Source organism: Pteropus vampyrus, unplaced genomic scaffold, assembly GCF_000151845.1.
Source record: "Pteropus vampyrus isolate Shadow unplaced genomic scaffold, Pvam_2.0 Scaffold18, whole genome shotgun sequence".
Lineage (NCBI taxonomy): Eukaryota > Metazoa > Chordata > Mammalia > Chiroptera > Pteropodidae > Pteropus > Pteropus vampyrus.
This window is the reverse complement of record NW_011888799.1, coordinates 9,584,869-9,602,074: the sequence shown is the minus strand read 5'-3', so window position 1 is coordinate 9,602,074 and position 17,206 is coordinate 9,584,869.

The following is a 17,206-nucleotide window of genomic DNA, read 5'->3' as shown; positions in this document are numbered from 1 at the left end:
CTGACAGGGATTTCAAGAGAGGAGAGATTGTTCAGTTTAGGAAGAAAGCGTAATGCAGAAATGATCCAGAAGCAAATGGGGTAGAGGGTAATGAAAATGCGCCTGCTTCCTGACTTTGGCTTATGAGAGAAATAAGGAAGGAAGCAAACTCTACTGAGAGGGTGAAAAGCTAGATTAAAGAGAAAGATAGATTTTCAGTAGTGGAAGGAAATGGAAGGGGGAGGAAAAGTTGAAAATGTTCAGGGCAAAGGTTTAAAGTGTAGAGGAATTTATTGACAATGGAATGAGAATTCCTAAGGGTCCAGTAGCACAGTTTAATCAGTCAATAAATTCTCATCGAGTCAAGTAAACCTGATATTATAATGCATCTCATTAGCTATCTGCCACAGGAATGTAAATTACAGGTCTGTTAACTTTTACCATAGTTATTTATGTATTTAATAAAGATGAAGGTTAGTCATCAGCATTCCACCTTCCTGATTTCTGTTCTTTTGGAGAATCACCCTCCTTCTATTATTTTCTTTCTATTGTTTTCTTATCCTCCTTCTAAACTCTAATACCCATGAAATCACTAGTTCACACTTAAAGTTTTACACACTGTGAATTAAATACATAACTGTTGAAGTACAAAAGGTTTATATAGGTAGAGTATGAGATCTTGCACCTGACAATTTGAGTCAAATCTCATCTACACCACTTACTAGATGTGCGACCTTGGGCAATTTACTTAGACTTTCTGTGCCTCAGTTTTCACTTATATAAAATGAAGATGTTGCTGGGCACTCCAGCCCACTCCTCTTCTCAAACTTTTTAGTAGTTCTCTTTATCTTGTTTTCTGTATAAATTATTTGTCCCTTATCGTATACTACCTTCACTCTTTTTCATTCCAGAAAAATTACTGAGCACTCACCATGTGTCAGTCACTGGAGGTACATGATGATAAACACCTAGGTCCCTCTCAAGGAGCCTATACTTACTTTAGAAGGAACTGACAGACTGGCAAACTGATCACTATGGTATAGCACTTTTAGTATAAACCTTAGGGAGTAGCTGTGATCACAGGGAAGTCCGACCAGAGTTGTGATGCTTGAATTCAGGCTCAGAAGATGACTAGAAGCCAACTGCATAGACGTGGGGGGTAGGATTTAGGCAGAGAGCAGACTAAGGAATTGCAAGGCACTCAGCTTGGAGGGCACAGTGCATTTGGAAATCTCTAAGAGGTTACCAATAGTTGGAGCATAGGGCAGAGAGGAAGATCAGAGCAAGCATGACTGGATTATGAGGGGTCTTATAAGCCATATGAAATGCCCAGACTTTATAAACAGAATGAAGTTGAAAACACAGATTGTAATAATATTTAAGGCTACCCTCCTCACAATATTTACTAGCCGGTATCCTTGGGTAAGGAACAAAATTCTCTGTCTCAGTTTCACCATCGATAAAATGGAGATAATACAAATAATTATATATTTACCTCATATGAGTTACTATATGTAAAATACTTAAAACAATACCTAGTGCATGGTAACTGTTATAAAGTAATTATTATTGGTTATAGAAGGGTCCTTTAAGGACCCACATAAGGGAGGAACATGGTCAGATTTGAGTTTTAGAAAGATTACTCTAAGAGGAATATAGAAGGTGAATTGGAGAGCCATGAAAACTAGAATCAGGAAAATAAATAATAGGAGGAAACTGCAGTAATTTAGCAGTGAAGTAATGAGAGTATTGGAGAGACAGATGGAGGAGGGACAGATACAAAATAAATGAAGTAGAAGCATCATAGACTTGACAGCTTGTTGGATGGGAGGCGTGGAGGTGAAGGAGAAGGAAGACTTAACGCTCAATGTTCTGGCATGAACACTTGGATTTCTGTTTGTGCCACTAACCAAAATAGGGAAAATCATGGTTTTGGGGGTCAGGTGGGACTCGGGGGCCAATCTCACTTTTATTGAATTAGCCATGGAATCTCAACTGAGTTACTTGACCAGGCTGAGGACTGATGTCTCCTCCTAGAAAATGGGGTAGATAAAATCAGTTTGCAGAGGTGTGAGGGTTGAAATGAGGTCAAGTAATAAATGGGTTTCATGCAGTGCCTGACACACACATAGCAAGCACTCAGTGAAACAGTGATGATGATAGTCTGGAGCTTGAATGTGCTCAATTCCAGGTCTCTAAAGAATGTCTTTATGGACAAAACATCTCCCTAAGTAGATAAGAGGCATCTTAGACTGTGCGCCTTACAGTGCTTAATCAAGAGCTGTACTTCCAACACAGACACCCTCACGACGTTCTGATTTTGATTTGCTAGCTCACTTTCTGGAGCCTGATATCATTGCCTTATTAAAATTCCAAGTCTTACCTAGATTCATTGATAAGAAAGAAGCCACTCATATTTGGGCAAATAGAGACTGGGGAAGGGTTAGGAACACCAGAGAAGGACGAGGAATACTCCTAGTGCCCCAAGGAGTGATGATTCAGTAAATAGAAGGAATGTCTCTACCTGTAGCTGAGACTCAAGGTGTCTTTCAGCAGTCCTTTCCTTCCCGGCTTGGACTTACCTGAGCGCTAAGATTTTGGTTCACATTTCAAATCTCAGCTCAAAGAGTTTCAAGAAAAGCACTCTCTTCAGCTCTGGCTGATAAAGGAAAAGCAGACGCGAAGCTTCCTATCAGTGAATTGAATGGTTGCTTTCCTTCTCCCCACGTCTGGAAAGTTTTCAAGCTCTGAGTGAACCCTTCTGGTTGAAGAAGACACAGACTTCAAAAGCAGTGCATTATGATCTTTGATGTTTGTTCAATCCTATTTTATTTATAAGAAAATTTATTTATTTAAAATTCCTATTTTATTTATAAGAATTTGGTGAATTATAAAGAGTCTCGTTTCTAGTTCAAGCTTAAGGCAGGTCCGGATTTTAAACAAAAAGGGGTGAAACTCTTCTGGAATTTGTGGGCTGCTTGGTTAATCAGATAAGAACCAAAAGGGAATTTTCTGAGGGAATTTCAAAGTTTTTAGTATAAACAGCTGAGAAGTCTATAGTTGAGTCTGAACTTTCCTTTGACTCCTGGCCTGCATGTTACCTTTTGGATAAACACCAGCTACTTCTCTGGCTTATCTTTGACGTACGAAGAGCATGCTGAAGGTCTTGATTGCCTGAATCCTAGAAAAGAGAAAGTGATATACACTCTTTATAGCATCCAGAAGCTGGATTTCAACATATAATGTGTTGATCTATTTTCATTTTATTTTGTATATCAATAATATACACCATGAGGCCAAATCAATACTAATCAACAATACTTAATTATGAACTAGATTGAAATTGAGATCTAACCCACCATTTCTTGACATCTATAACAAACTATGGCATTTCATACATGTCATCACATTTAATCATATTAATCTTTATAACAAATTAGTGAGATAGGTATTATTAATCCTGTTCTAGAATGAAGAAACTAGGATTCAAGGTCACTTAGCTAATATCTTACTCAAACTATAACCAGAAGAGAATACTTGAAAAAATATTGTTTCCATATAGTGAAACTCACATAGCCATGAAAAATGTAAACAACATATTTTTTCAATTGTAAGTTGAAGGTAGTGAGATATATTGTAAATATTTCTGGAACAACATGGGTGAATAATAATGATTTCCTTGGGCCTTGGATAAATGTATACATTTGCAGAAAACAGTAGAATTCCAGAACTGGAAGGGATCTTAGAACCATTCACACCAGTAGTTCTCAAACTTTAACCTGTAGCATCAGAATCCTCTGTTTCCCAGCCCCCCAGAATTTCTGGTTCACAAGCTCTGGGATGGGCCTGAGCATCTGCATTTCTAACAAGTTCCCAAGTGAGGGTTATGTTGCTGATCCAGAGACCACACTTTGAAAACCACTAGTCGGCAACAAAAACAACTAATATTTATTAAGGGCTTATTATACCCCAAGCATTGTGTTAAGTGCATTATTTATATTACTTCTTTTAATCCTTACAACAAGTCTAAGGATGGTGACATTATTAGGATCCCTATTTTATTTATAAGAAAAATGAGAGACAGAAAAGTTAAATATTTTGTTCAACTTCACCTATCTAACAATTAGTGGAACCAGGGTTATGAACTCAGGCAGTCTGATGCTAGATCTGGCACTCTCACATTATGTTACAGGACCTCAAGGAAGGAATGGCCTCTTGCATCAATTTAGTTGAGGAAGCGAAGGCTCCCAAGAAGTGACTCACCCAAGGTCACATAATGAATTGGAAGAAGTGTGTGAATGAGGACTTGGAGTTCTTAATTCAGCATCTTTTAGGCTATTTTCTCTTGACATAGACCGTTAGAAGAGGGTAAGGGCTTTAGTCCCCCTTCTAATTTATATTCCCAAGGCCATCACCTTCTAATCAGTTTGAGTGGAACATATGGCCTTATGATGTTCTGATATCCTTTCAGTTTTTCCTATTTACCCACTATTTCATCTGAGTAAGGTAGGTGGTGGTTACCATGGAAGAGAGATTAGGGAGTGATGGATGAATCATGAGGTTGGAGGCTAAGCCCCGGAAAGGAAAGGAGTTAATACGATTGATAGATAGCTAAAGAGTGGGTGGAAAGAACTGTGTCTGTGTGTCTTGGCAAGTCTTTAGTTATGTCTCAACTGACACTTAGAAAATCCAGCTTTTAGGGTCTTTAGGTTATAGTACTTTGACCTCCCAAGTCTCCTAGGGATGCTGGGAGGCAAAATTAAGAATGTTTGGTTAGCAGAAGATTGGGTCTGGGAGAGCTCATAAGATACTAAATTTAGTCTCCCAGAGGCTCTGTCCTTAGATGTGCTCTACTCATTGTCCCAGAGTGTATCCTTTCCTGGGCCAGCTGTCAGAAAAATGCTTATGAAAAGAGGCGGTGCACTGTCCTTGGTCCAAGTCCTTCCTTGCCTTGACAGCTTCATGATCTTGAGTAGGACTATTATCTTTCAGAACTGGCTTCCTCATCTATTAAAGGGAGTGTGGTAAACAGACTAATGACCTCCCCCAAATAATCCTAATTCCTGGAAGCTGTGAATAAATTACCCTAAGTGAATGACAAAAGGGGATTTGCAGATGTAATCAAGGATCTTGAGTTGGGCGGATTATCCTGGATTATTTAGGTAGGCCCGATGTGATCATAAGAGTCCTTATAAGTAAAAGAGAGGCAGAAAAATCACAGCCAGAGAAAGAGATATGACTATAGGAGCAGAGGGCAGAGCTGTCTTTGAAGATGGAAGGGAAGGAACTGCTTCTTCCCTGGAGCTTCCAGAAGGAGCATAGCCTTGCCAACACCTTGATTTTAGCCCTGTTAGACCCATTTTAGACATCTGACCTCCAAAGATGTAATATTATATATATATATACATACACATATATTTCTGTTGTTTGAAGCCACTAAGTTTGTGATAATTTGTAGCAGTAGAAAACTAATAGAGGGGGCAAATAACAACTGCCCTATTTATCTCTTAGGGCTGCTGTGAGAGTCAAAAGAAATCATTTATGTGGTGTCACTTTAAATACCATAACCCACTATCCAAATATAAGGTTGTCATTCTTACAGGAAGCATGGATAGATAAGCATAGTATCGTGCCAATAAATGTTTAATAACCAGTTCTTGGGACAAGGGTGAGGTGGGAAGAACCCGGATTTGCAACATTTACCTATTTCCATGGTATAAATACTCCCACCATGACCCATTTCAAGCTACAATGTGAAGTCACTGAACCAGGATTTGGGAAAAGATATACACGTCAGCCTTCTCCACTGCAAGGCAGCTCCTACACACCATTGCAGAAGCTCAAATTCAGCCCCACCACAAAACAATGCATGGAAAATGTTCATTCTGGTGGGCTCTTCGCATAATCATCACACAAGAAGGCCAGAACATGACTGTGACCCCAGAGATAATATGAGGGAAACAACCTTCTTTTAGAACCTGCACTGAGTTAGAGTTCGTAATTTTCAGAATGAAAGTATGTGTTATTTTCTGCCTTGAATAAGGATAGATCAAGGGACAAGGGATATGGTCAAAAGGTAACAACTTCCAGTTATAAGTTCTGGGGATGTAATGTCCAGCATGGTAACTATAATTAGTTATACTACATTATATATTTATGTTGCTGAGATAGATCTTTAAACTTCTCATAAGAAAATTGTAACTGTGTGAGTTGATAGATGTTAACCAAACTTATTGTGGTCGTCATTGTGCAATATATGCATTTATCAAATTATTATGTTATATACCTTGGACTAATACAGTGTTATATGTCAATTATATCTCAATAAAACTAAAGAAAAAAAGGAGTGAATGGAATCCTTACGTAGCCTCTGGAAGAATTCAAGTTTGGATGAAGGAAGAGTCTCCTAAATGCGAGGACTGTCCCTATCAGGACAAGTTCCTATAGAGAAAACAAATTTAGGGACCTGGGAAATAGGTTCTCTTGAAATGTGGCTCCTTGCTTGGTGTGGCAGAGGGGTTCCATCCAGCAAGCATAAATCAGACACATGCTGTGTTCTAGTGCTGGGCTCATGAAAAGGTGTGATGACAACAAGTAGATATGTCTTCAGAGAGCTCGTAGTCTAGTCCAGTATTTCTTAGACATCAGTCACTTGTGTCTCATACTCATGTCTTCTGCATATCACCAATACTTACATCTATACTTACAACTTTTCAAGTTGAAAAATTTAAATATAAAGTACTAGAATTGGATTTGGCTGGATATACAAGAAACCCAACCACGGTGGCCTGATCAAATTTGGGGACTGTTTTTCATGTAATAAAGAGCCCACCATTAAGAAGTGCAGCACAAGGGCAGCTGTGCACAGAAACATCCTCTTTCTTCCTTCCTTCTTTATCATCCTAAGCATCTTCATGGTCCAAAGTGTCTGTACTTTGTCCAGACATTTCACCTAGTTGATAGGCAAAAAATGGAGGAGGATGATGGAGGAGAATTGAAGGGAGAAAGGCACCTGTCAACTGTCTGACCTTTTTTTATCAGGAAAATAATAATTTCCCCCAAATTTCTTTCCAATAGACTTTTGCTTACATTTCATTGGTCAGAATTTGGTCACATGCCATCTATAACTGCAAGGGAGTCTGGGGAGATGCCTATTTTTTAACTGGGACCATGGCTATCTGAATAAACTTGGGTTCTGTGAATAAAATAAGAAGATGAGATAGTCTTGGCAACTAGTAAAAATCTATCACAATATCTATCTATTCAGGCGTACTTAAGAAATATCTGTATAATCATGCATTTACTGGGCCAGTTGGGCTAATGCATATTAAAATGTAAAACAAAAATTAAAACATGAAATGCATAGCTACCCCCAATTTAAATATTAGACTTTGGAAACTGGACTGTCACTACCCGTGTTTTTCTAGAGTGCTTTATGAGGATGTAGAATTTACTAAACTCCCTTTTTAGGCCACAAGGCTTACTCAGGCTCCACCGAGAGATGATTTCCAAGGACACGTGGCAGAAACCGTCTCTGAGATGTAGGATCAGAAAGTGGGCATTAAAAATTTTTTAATTGAGGTATAATTATATACAATAAAACACATAGATCTTAAGTGTACTATTTGATAGGTTTCAACAAAGGTATACCCTCTGAAAGCAACACCCCAATCAAGACATGATTATTTCCATCTCCCTAGAAAATTACCTCCTGTTCCTTTCTAGTCAACCATTCCTCCACCATGCGGGGGAAATCATTATTCTGATTCTTAGTCCCATAAATCAGTTTTGCTAAACAAGTATCTTTGAGCCACATTCAGTGTGGTCAAGGTAAAAACAAAATTTTAAGTGAGCTTAACATTATAATTACAAAAGAAATTTGCCCACTTTTCACAGATACGCAGGACCTGGCAAATAACAGTTACTGACAAATAGCAGTTGCTTTGGTTGTGTTGGTGTCCAGAGCTGTCCTTTCTCTGGCCAGGAAAGGTTTCACTCAACACACTGCCTAACAGTCTCTCCTTCCCAGCGCAAATCCTTTGCAAAGCTCTTCAAAATTGAGGTTGTGGGTATGATTATAAATAAGCCCTAATTGTCTCCAGAGCTTCAGATGGATATGTAAACTGGGTGATTGCCTGCGTGGCGGGTGAATTTGCTCTTCGGGATGAGGAACTCGGGGAGCACACAGCCCTGAGAGACCAGGTGCTCTGCAATGAATCATTGGTAACAGCAGACAATGCACAATGCATGCTTATCCACTTTTACTGCCCTGGCCCCTCTTGCTCCCATTCTAAAGTCTCCACCAATGTCACCCTCTGCAGGTGGAAAAGCTAGATGAGAAGACACATTTTTGCAAACAAGATAAGGTTTGAATGATTGTTGCCATGAACCAGCTATTCATCAGTTAAACATTTTCAGAGTCAGCACAATCGTGGGTGAACTTGTGAAACCGTTTTTCTCTTTTTCTCTGATGTACAACGGAGGTGCACACTTTTGTAACTTTTTTTGGTGAAAACAAGAACAAAATGGATGTGGTGCCTGGAACAGTGATATCTAGCTGAAGCTAAATGCATCTTTGGCCAATAAAATGCGACAGACCTGTTTGGTTCTCAGTCACACTAAGTTAGAGGGCCTGGGCATATCCACACAGGGTATGGGCTTGGGGTGGTTGCGATAGCATCTAGCCAACTGATTAGTTTTGTGACCCCTGCCACTCTCCCCACCTTTAGTCCCAAACATTTCTGGAATCCCTCTGTTAGCTATACCTTGGGCATATGGTATTCTCGAAAGGTAGCACCTTTCCTCATTATTCTTAATTAAGTTATTTTAAATTAAGCCCATAGGGCTCAGGCGGGCATTCTAGTTCCTGGACAGTCTGTTCCTAACTAACTGTTGTCACTGACTTGTACCCTGTCTATACCTCATTCCTCTCTAATTTGTAGAATGCATGGACTCTGGAGACAGAAAAACCTGGGTTCTAATGCAGCTTGATTCACTATTCTTAGCTAGATTAAGATATAACTTTACATGTCCTTGCTCACATCATTACCATGGCCTGAAATACCACCTCTCCTCCCTCACATATAGGAAAATTCTATTTATTATCTAAGGTCAAGTGCAAATATTACCTTTTAGCCCTTCCTAACTATACAACTAGATGTGATCTTTTCTTCTGAGTTATCTCAGCATTCCATCTGTTTGCCATTTTTGATATCTTGGTTTTAATTGTTTCTAGAGCTCATTCTCTTCTGCATTTCTACGTTGGATCTCTGTCATAAAAACCTATTACACAATAGGTTGCCAGATAAAATACAGGACGCTCAGTTAAGTTTGAATTTCAGATAAACAATGTGTAAATTTATTTAGTATAAGTATGGTCTAAATTTTGTATGGGAAATACTTATACTAAAATTTTTCTGTCATTTATCTGAAATTAAAATTTAACCGAGCACCCTGTATTGTGTGATTGTGTGTGATTGTGTGTGTATGAGTATGTGTGTGTATATGTGTGTGCGACAGGGAAGAATAAGTCATTTTGGCATGTTCTGTTTATCCAGCCACAGATGGATGGGTGGCCGTTAGCAAAATCACTAACATCAGACATGTATTGATTGTTACTAGGCTATGTGCGAACAGCACCCTCACTGATTTTAATAGTGCCTCAATGCTCTATCAGACACTGTGTTAGATACTTGGCTTACATTGTCCCGTTGAATACTCACAAGAGTTCTATGAGGTAAATGTTCTCATCTCAATTTTGTGGATGAGGAAACAAAAGGAGAGAGATTAGTAAATTTCTCTAAGACCACAAGACTGGTAACTTACAGCTGCAATTCAAATCCAGTTTTCTAACTTCAACCCCCGGGCTCTTTCTCCAATGCCAATGGTTGTTCACCGTGGCTGCACATTAGAATCAACCCAGAGGCCTTTTTCAATGTATCGATGTCTGGACCTCATCCCCAGAGATTATTATTTAATTATTTCAAACAATCGCTGCATTTATATTGCTCTTCCATTGACAGGACTTAAAACAAAAGGATCGAACACAATCTAATTTAATTTCCCATAGTCCCCACTGATGGTATTTGTGACCTAAAACTTCTCTATGATTTGTACTCAAGGATTAGTTGTCTCAATTGCTGTGATTGATCCTCAGTATATATATGCTTGGAATAACTATAGTAGTGTGGCTACAAATATTTAGAAGTGCCAAAGTAGAAGCAACAGCATATCCTGCTCTCCTGCTATCTCAAGAGAGTTCTTTTAAAAAGAAGTGACTTGGTGATTTTTTTCTCCCAAGTTTACTTTACATTGCTTTCTCAGGGAATCTTTTGCTGCATGTTACTCAGTTTTCAGAGAAATGCTTCTTCTTTGTTGACCTTCACTCAGCGGACTACTTCACCTTTCTCCAGCCAGGATGGACACAGGGTAAGGCTATATGATTTGTTTTCTGTGTTCAATTGAATTTGTTTTCTTTCTTGTTTGCATTTCAGTCTAGGCATTTTGATGATGGTATTCCCTTTTCCCTTTTCTTTTGTCTTCATGATACCTTAGAAAGTCTTCTCCACCAAAAAATTATCATGTGCCATTAATGATCAACATTTGCAGTTGATCTTTGCTTTGATACTATTGATCTGCTTATTAAGACTGTGATCTTTGGCCAATTTTATTTTGGAAAATTTGTTTTTTTCATTGCTAAATGAGGCATAAAAAATCTACCATTCATGATTTCTATGAAAATTCATTTACTAAACAAAATTGGTATTTTTACTTGTTTAATATGTCTCCTCTAGCAAAACAGTAAGCTCTTCTGGGCACCAAGTCTGTTTTGATTACCACTGTGTATCTGGTGTCTAGAATCGTGGTAGGAGTTAGTATGTGCTCAGTAAATATTTCTGGAATGTTGACTGTTGAGTGGGTTTGGGAGTCAGACATACTGTATTCTGAGCTTCTGCTATATCACTTACAAGCTGCTTGTTTGTGACCTTTGGCAAACTGTTTAACTTCTTGACCCTTCATTTCTACATTGTAAAATAATAATAATAACAATCATCATCATCATCATCATCATCATCATCATCATCATCATCATATGGTTGTTGTGAAGATTAAATGATATGTGCATATAGAGAAATCAGTGCTACCTGACACATAGAAGATCCTTACAACTGCTAATAAAGATGATGTTATCTGGAAATATTAATTTGTACAATAATATTGTTGGGAACTAGAAATATATTCCCAAATTAAGAGCCACTCACTTCAAAAAATAATACCTATTCAGTGCCAATAAAACAAATTAATGAAGCAAAAGTTTGTCCACTTCCATATATTTTTACTTCCTATATACTTTCGTTCTGTTGTGGGTTTCTCATTCTTATAAAGAAGAAAACAAACAAGTCAGTTCCATTCATGCTCAGTTATGAGTGGCTTAAGGGGTTATTCTAGGGGGAATAATTATATTTTAAAAGGGTCCAAAGTAGAGCTCATTGGCATGTTCGAAACCTGTGTGTTTCATTGCACGAACATAATATATTTAAAAAGTAACTGTAAACAAATATTGAACTCTAGTTAAATAATGATGTGCATACTGTAGAATCTGGGGCCGAAGTAAACTTGCTCTGAAATGCACAAAAAATATGATGCATTGATGGATGGTTAAATGCCTAGATATGTGATAAAACACATATAGCAAAAATACTTATTGTAGAATCTAGGTATTAGAGGTATTCACTGCACATTACTATCAGTATTTCTGCATGTTTGACATTTTTCATAATAAAGTGTTGGAAGGAAAATAAAGTTGAGGGACCTTAGGGAAAGGTAACACCCAAATCCAAGGAAGACTCATTCATGCTGGATTTCAAGCATGTGGTACTTTTTAATATCTATGTTTTTGGAAGAAAACCTCCAACATTACTCCTGTAAAATGCTGACCCAGATAAAGAAAAACAAGATCTGAGACGGAGAAATAACAATAAAAAGAACAGATGGAAAATGAAAGGCAGAAGCAGTCTATCCATAGGTACTTTGGGGAATAACTAAATTGTTAGAATCCCAGGCAACCAGGGCTGCTGGAACAATATGATACTCTAATCTTTGGCTTTTAGACCTTGTGTTATACCTATTACTTACCATGTGAGTGAACCATATTATGAGCAATTGACCATTTGGTAGAGAATTATGAACAAAAGTACACATAGGCCATTTCTTTGGAAAGATATTTAGGATCCTAACTTGGGTTTTTGGAATGGTAGTTTTTCTTTTTTGTTTTTGTTTTTGTTTTTTGTTTTTTGTAGAAAGACATAATAAGAAAGAATTTGATAAGTCTGAGAATATGTGTCAACTTCCTGAAAGTTAGAATGGTTTACAAATTTGGTTTTAGGTTTATATACATGTAAATAATTAGGAACATGCCTTGATAATCTAAAGAAATACAAGTATCTTCTCTCAGCCATAGGAGGTTGTTGATGGGGTGCCATAAGACTTTAAAGATAAGATGGAAAAGAGCACCTATGCTATTGTACATCTCAGCAAAAGGGACATGCTATCATCATTAGCTCATTCAAGTGGCTGTTTTGAGGCCCATTTATTTGACTTTTTCTTCTGTTTACACAAATGGAGACACCACACAGGGTTTATGAAAAGCAGGTGTATTAAATACCAACACTGAAAACTGGTTTAACCAGGAAACAAGGAACATTAAAGCACACAAAAAGGAAAGAATGAACAGAAGTCAAGGAGAGAATTATGTGACAACTTGTAGGAATCCTAGCCAGGAAAATAGTATCTAGATCAAGGTCATAGCCAGGTACAATGTCACAGATGGCAGAGAGAAAATAACACTCACTTCTTTACCATTTGCTTAAGAAACAGAACTGGCTTCCTGCCTTGGTTTTCTGACGCCTCCTTGATGATCTCAGGACTCCTAACAAGCAGAGCCCATGAACTTGCACTTCAGGGCAGGTTGCAGCTGGCAAGACCACGCCACTTTATACTGTGGAGTGCTTAGGGCCCTGCTGGCACAGAGAACACCCCTGTGTATGTTACAAAAAAAAAAAATCCCCTCTGGGTGGGTGAATTACAAAAATGTGCCCAGTCCTCTGGGCTAGCACAAGATTTGGGGAAGGAGGTGGTGGCTGGATTGTAACCCCATCTCCCTGCAGCTGGGTCCCTTAGTGGGGTACATGCACTCTGTCACTGTACATGGTGGTCCTGAAACGCTTCTCCTGTAGGTGTATCCCCCTTTCACCAATGAGGAAGCTAAGTCCCACAAAATGAAATTATCTTATTTAAGGCTACAATCTAAATTGTTATAGACTTTCTTGGGAGGCAAATTATTCCTAAGGTGGAGCTTCATCGCGTCATTGTATAGAGAACCCACTACAGTGCTCTGCCAGGTTCTAGGGTATGGACTACATAGCCACCTAGATGTTTCAAACCTGATTTTGGAGCTAGACAGTACATTCTCTGTGTTGCCTGAGTACTGTAAACAGAGAGAGCTCTAGTCACTTACAGAAGGGATGAACGGTCACTCGTTCTGGTTCAAGTAGAGAAAGCTGCAGTGAGAATGTAAGACGAATTGAGTGAAGAATGAGATGGTCTTAGTAAACCAGAGAAGACCAGGCAGGATTGCATGGGGAGAAACTGTGATCAATGGTATTGAGAGAGGCTTCACCTCAGTGACCCCGTCACTCCATGGCATCATGTCACCGACTCTTGTTCACCATTCACAACAGGCCCCTTTTAAGTGCTATCTTGACTCCAGACCATAATGCTCTTTTCTACAGAGCTTTCTCATCCATGTCTCATGTATCCCACGTCTCCTTTCCGAAGGGCAGTAAACAGTTGTATAAGAGAATCTGGGGTTAACTATTAATGTATTAACCTACCCACTTTAATGAGGAATTTCTGGGCATGTTGCCATAAAATATTTCTAAAACTTTAGGAATTACAAGTAGGGCAGGAAGAGTTTATATTTGATATCTATTACTGTGCAATATATTCCCCAAACTTAGCAGCTTTAAACAACAAACATTATTTCACACATTTTCTCAGGGTCAGGACCTCAGGAGCTGCTTAGCTGACTAGGTCTGGCTTGGAGTCTCCTTGAGGTTGCAGTCAAGGTGTTGGCAAGGTCGATGTCATCTGAAGACTTGACAGGGGCCAAAAATTCTGTGTCTAAACTCGCTTACGTGGCTGTTGGCAGGAGGCCTCCGTTTCACGGGTCTCTCCATCAGTGATTCTTCTCACAACATGGCAGCTGCCTTCCCTCAGTGAATGAGTGAATGAAGAAAGAGTAAACAGGAACCTCAGTGCCTCTAATGACCGAGTCTCTAACAAAGCTTCACTTCTGCTGTACTTTTTTGGTCACTTAGACCCTCCTTGATCCAATGCGGGAAAGAATTACACAAGAGATTGAATACCAGAATATCCACTGGGCACCAGTTCAAATGCTGGTACCATTGAATTCATATTTTGGGAAAACTAGAGCTTTCAAAACATATACCAGAGGTAGCATGTGACCTGGATATCTTAAAATTTTTCTTCTTTGGAATAGCTAAAAACTCTGAGTTAAAATATTTTAAAAATTATTAAAAAAAATATTTTTAGATGTGTCTCTATGCTGCGTGAAAAGTAAGAGGCCAAATAAACAAACAAATAAGGAGTCATAAATTCAGAGAGATAAGTGTTTAAGCTGAAGGCTCCCCTGGGGGCATCTGTTTACCCCCAGGTGACTCAGAGAGTTGGTTTTAATATCCGCATGGCAAATGTCAGATAAAATCTAGGGGAATGTGAGAAGTCAGATCAGAGACCCTCTTATAAATTAGTTTGGATCCCAAAGGATATCGCTTCAGTGACAGTATAAACCAGAAATACTGCAACTTTATTTCCCTACTGAAGAGGACAGAAAGGAAACTCCCCTATCTAAACCCTGGCTCCAAATAGCACGAGGAAAAGTCTGAAAATTTATAACCACAAGTTAACCTTTATGGAGGCTTGCAGCCAAATTGATACTCAGTGCAGTTTGAAAACCCCCAGCTGATAATTTGTTTTAATGTGGCCCAGAGTGAGTCGTAATCTCAGTCGGGAAACAAATCATATCCTCTTTGAAGGGATCACCTTTATCACAGGCCTCAAGGATGCCCGGATATAAAATTCCATTGAACTGGAGCTTACGACTGAAAAATGGATCACAGTTCACTTGAGGAAACAAGGCATCATGAGGGAGAACTGTCCAAAACAACCGACAGCAGGTGTAGGCTGACAAACACTTCAGATATGATGTTATTGATAATGGAAGCAATTTATGCATATTTAATATACTTAAAAAGAAAAGATGTTATCAAATGGATGAGAAAAAAACAATATGAGACTACAGGCCTATTTGACAACCAAATAGAACCTTCAGAAATGAAAATAAAATTCATAAAAGTAAAAAATTATTGCATTTTAAAGCATTACATAAGTACTTACAGGATATTTTTTATTTTGCCTCTTAGCTCATAAAACATAAATTATTCACTATTTGGCCCTTTACAGAAAAACTCTACTGACCAGCCCCCCCCCACCCCCCTGGCCCCTGTAGAGACACTTGCCCAGGAGAACCTTGGTCAGCTTGAGGTGAAGATGCAGGGGGTAGCCCCACAGGAAAGACTGGCACTGTAAAGTGTGTGTGTTGGGGGGACATAAAAGGGTTGAATAAAGGAGGCCAGGGAAGCCTCACTTGAACACAGTCTCGGGCCGTGCAACAGAAGAGAGGCCAGTTTTATGTGTCCATAAATATAGCTAGAGGGACACCTCAAATGACCCCAGAGGAATGTTGGAACCCAGAAGACTTGCCGTCTTAACTTTTATGTATGGGATGGGAGAAACAAATTTTAGTTGCCTTGGAACCTCAAGAGTTTAATGCATGAGTGTGAGGAAGTTTGGCACAGAAAGTCATCGGTCCACAAATGTAATTATTAAGCAATTATGGATGGCATTCTGAAAATAGAACATATTAAGAAGGAAAAGGAGAAAGGGGATTTCTTTGCCTGAATCACACATCTCAGCTGCATATCCTCAGGTGCTCCCTGATTGCCAAATGTGGATCAAGGCCAAGTGCTTTTTTACAACCATTTGCTAGGCCTCGATGGGCCTCATATTGTTTCTGAACAGCAAGTAGTGACATGTTTGCCCTGGGAGGACCGAGGGAGGGGCAAGGGTGCTGGCAGGGAGCTTTGAGATGACCCCACGGTGGTATGAGCTGCAGAAAGCCAGTAGGGGAAGTGATTTGGGGAAAGGAAACCAAGAGGCTCACCACACCCCAGGGTTCTCCTTTGAAAATGGACACCACGCCCAGTCTGTCCACAGTCCCCTGAACATGTGTGTTCATCTCTCCCTTGTTCTCCAGAATGAGTTAGCAAGGATGGAGTTGTAGAACAAGGAGCCTGGCTGAGAGCAACCATTTTTTAAGCCTCTATTATATGCCAGGTGCTTTACACATCAATCTCATAGAGTAGTTGTGAGCCTCCCATTTTGTGGATAAGGAAACTAAGGCCCAGATAGAAATAGTAAGAGCTGTGTCCAGGGCCACAGTGAGTTAGCGATGAGTTCAGTTCTTACTCCAATAGGTAGGTCTTTCTCCAAAACCCAACTTTTCTTCCTTATGAGCATGTGTAGCCACGAGCCACATGGAAGGAGCAACCCCACTCCTCACAGGAAGAAAAACAGAAAATGAAGCCCTGCTGTCCTGATTTCGCTCGTGCCCTTGTCTGGCATCCATGGTTACTTTGCTAAATTGAGCAATTGGCCCACAAACATCTCTAATGATGGCTATGGCTCTTTCTGTCTGACATGTTAATTCTATCCTTAGTGTAACAAATGGATGAAATCTCTCTCTCTCTCTCTCTCTCTCACACACACACACACATACACACACACACACACACACACACACAAGTTCTGTTATCGGAAAGTTGCTATGGAAATAATTATACCTTGGGAGTGGAGAGGTGTAAAATGGTCTGCTGAGATTTCCTGCAAGGATAGATGTACTAAGTAATTAGGTACTGAGAAAGCCAAGAGGACCTAACCCTGATGCTGAGGGGTTGATGGCCAATGCAGACTAGGAGGAAGATTCTAGAAGGATAGAGAGAGTGAATCAACATGACAACTCCTGAGTAAGGAGGGCAGGCCTGAGGCCAGCGTGTGGAGACTGTCTTGATTCACAGGCTTCGCTTTT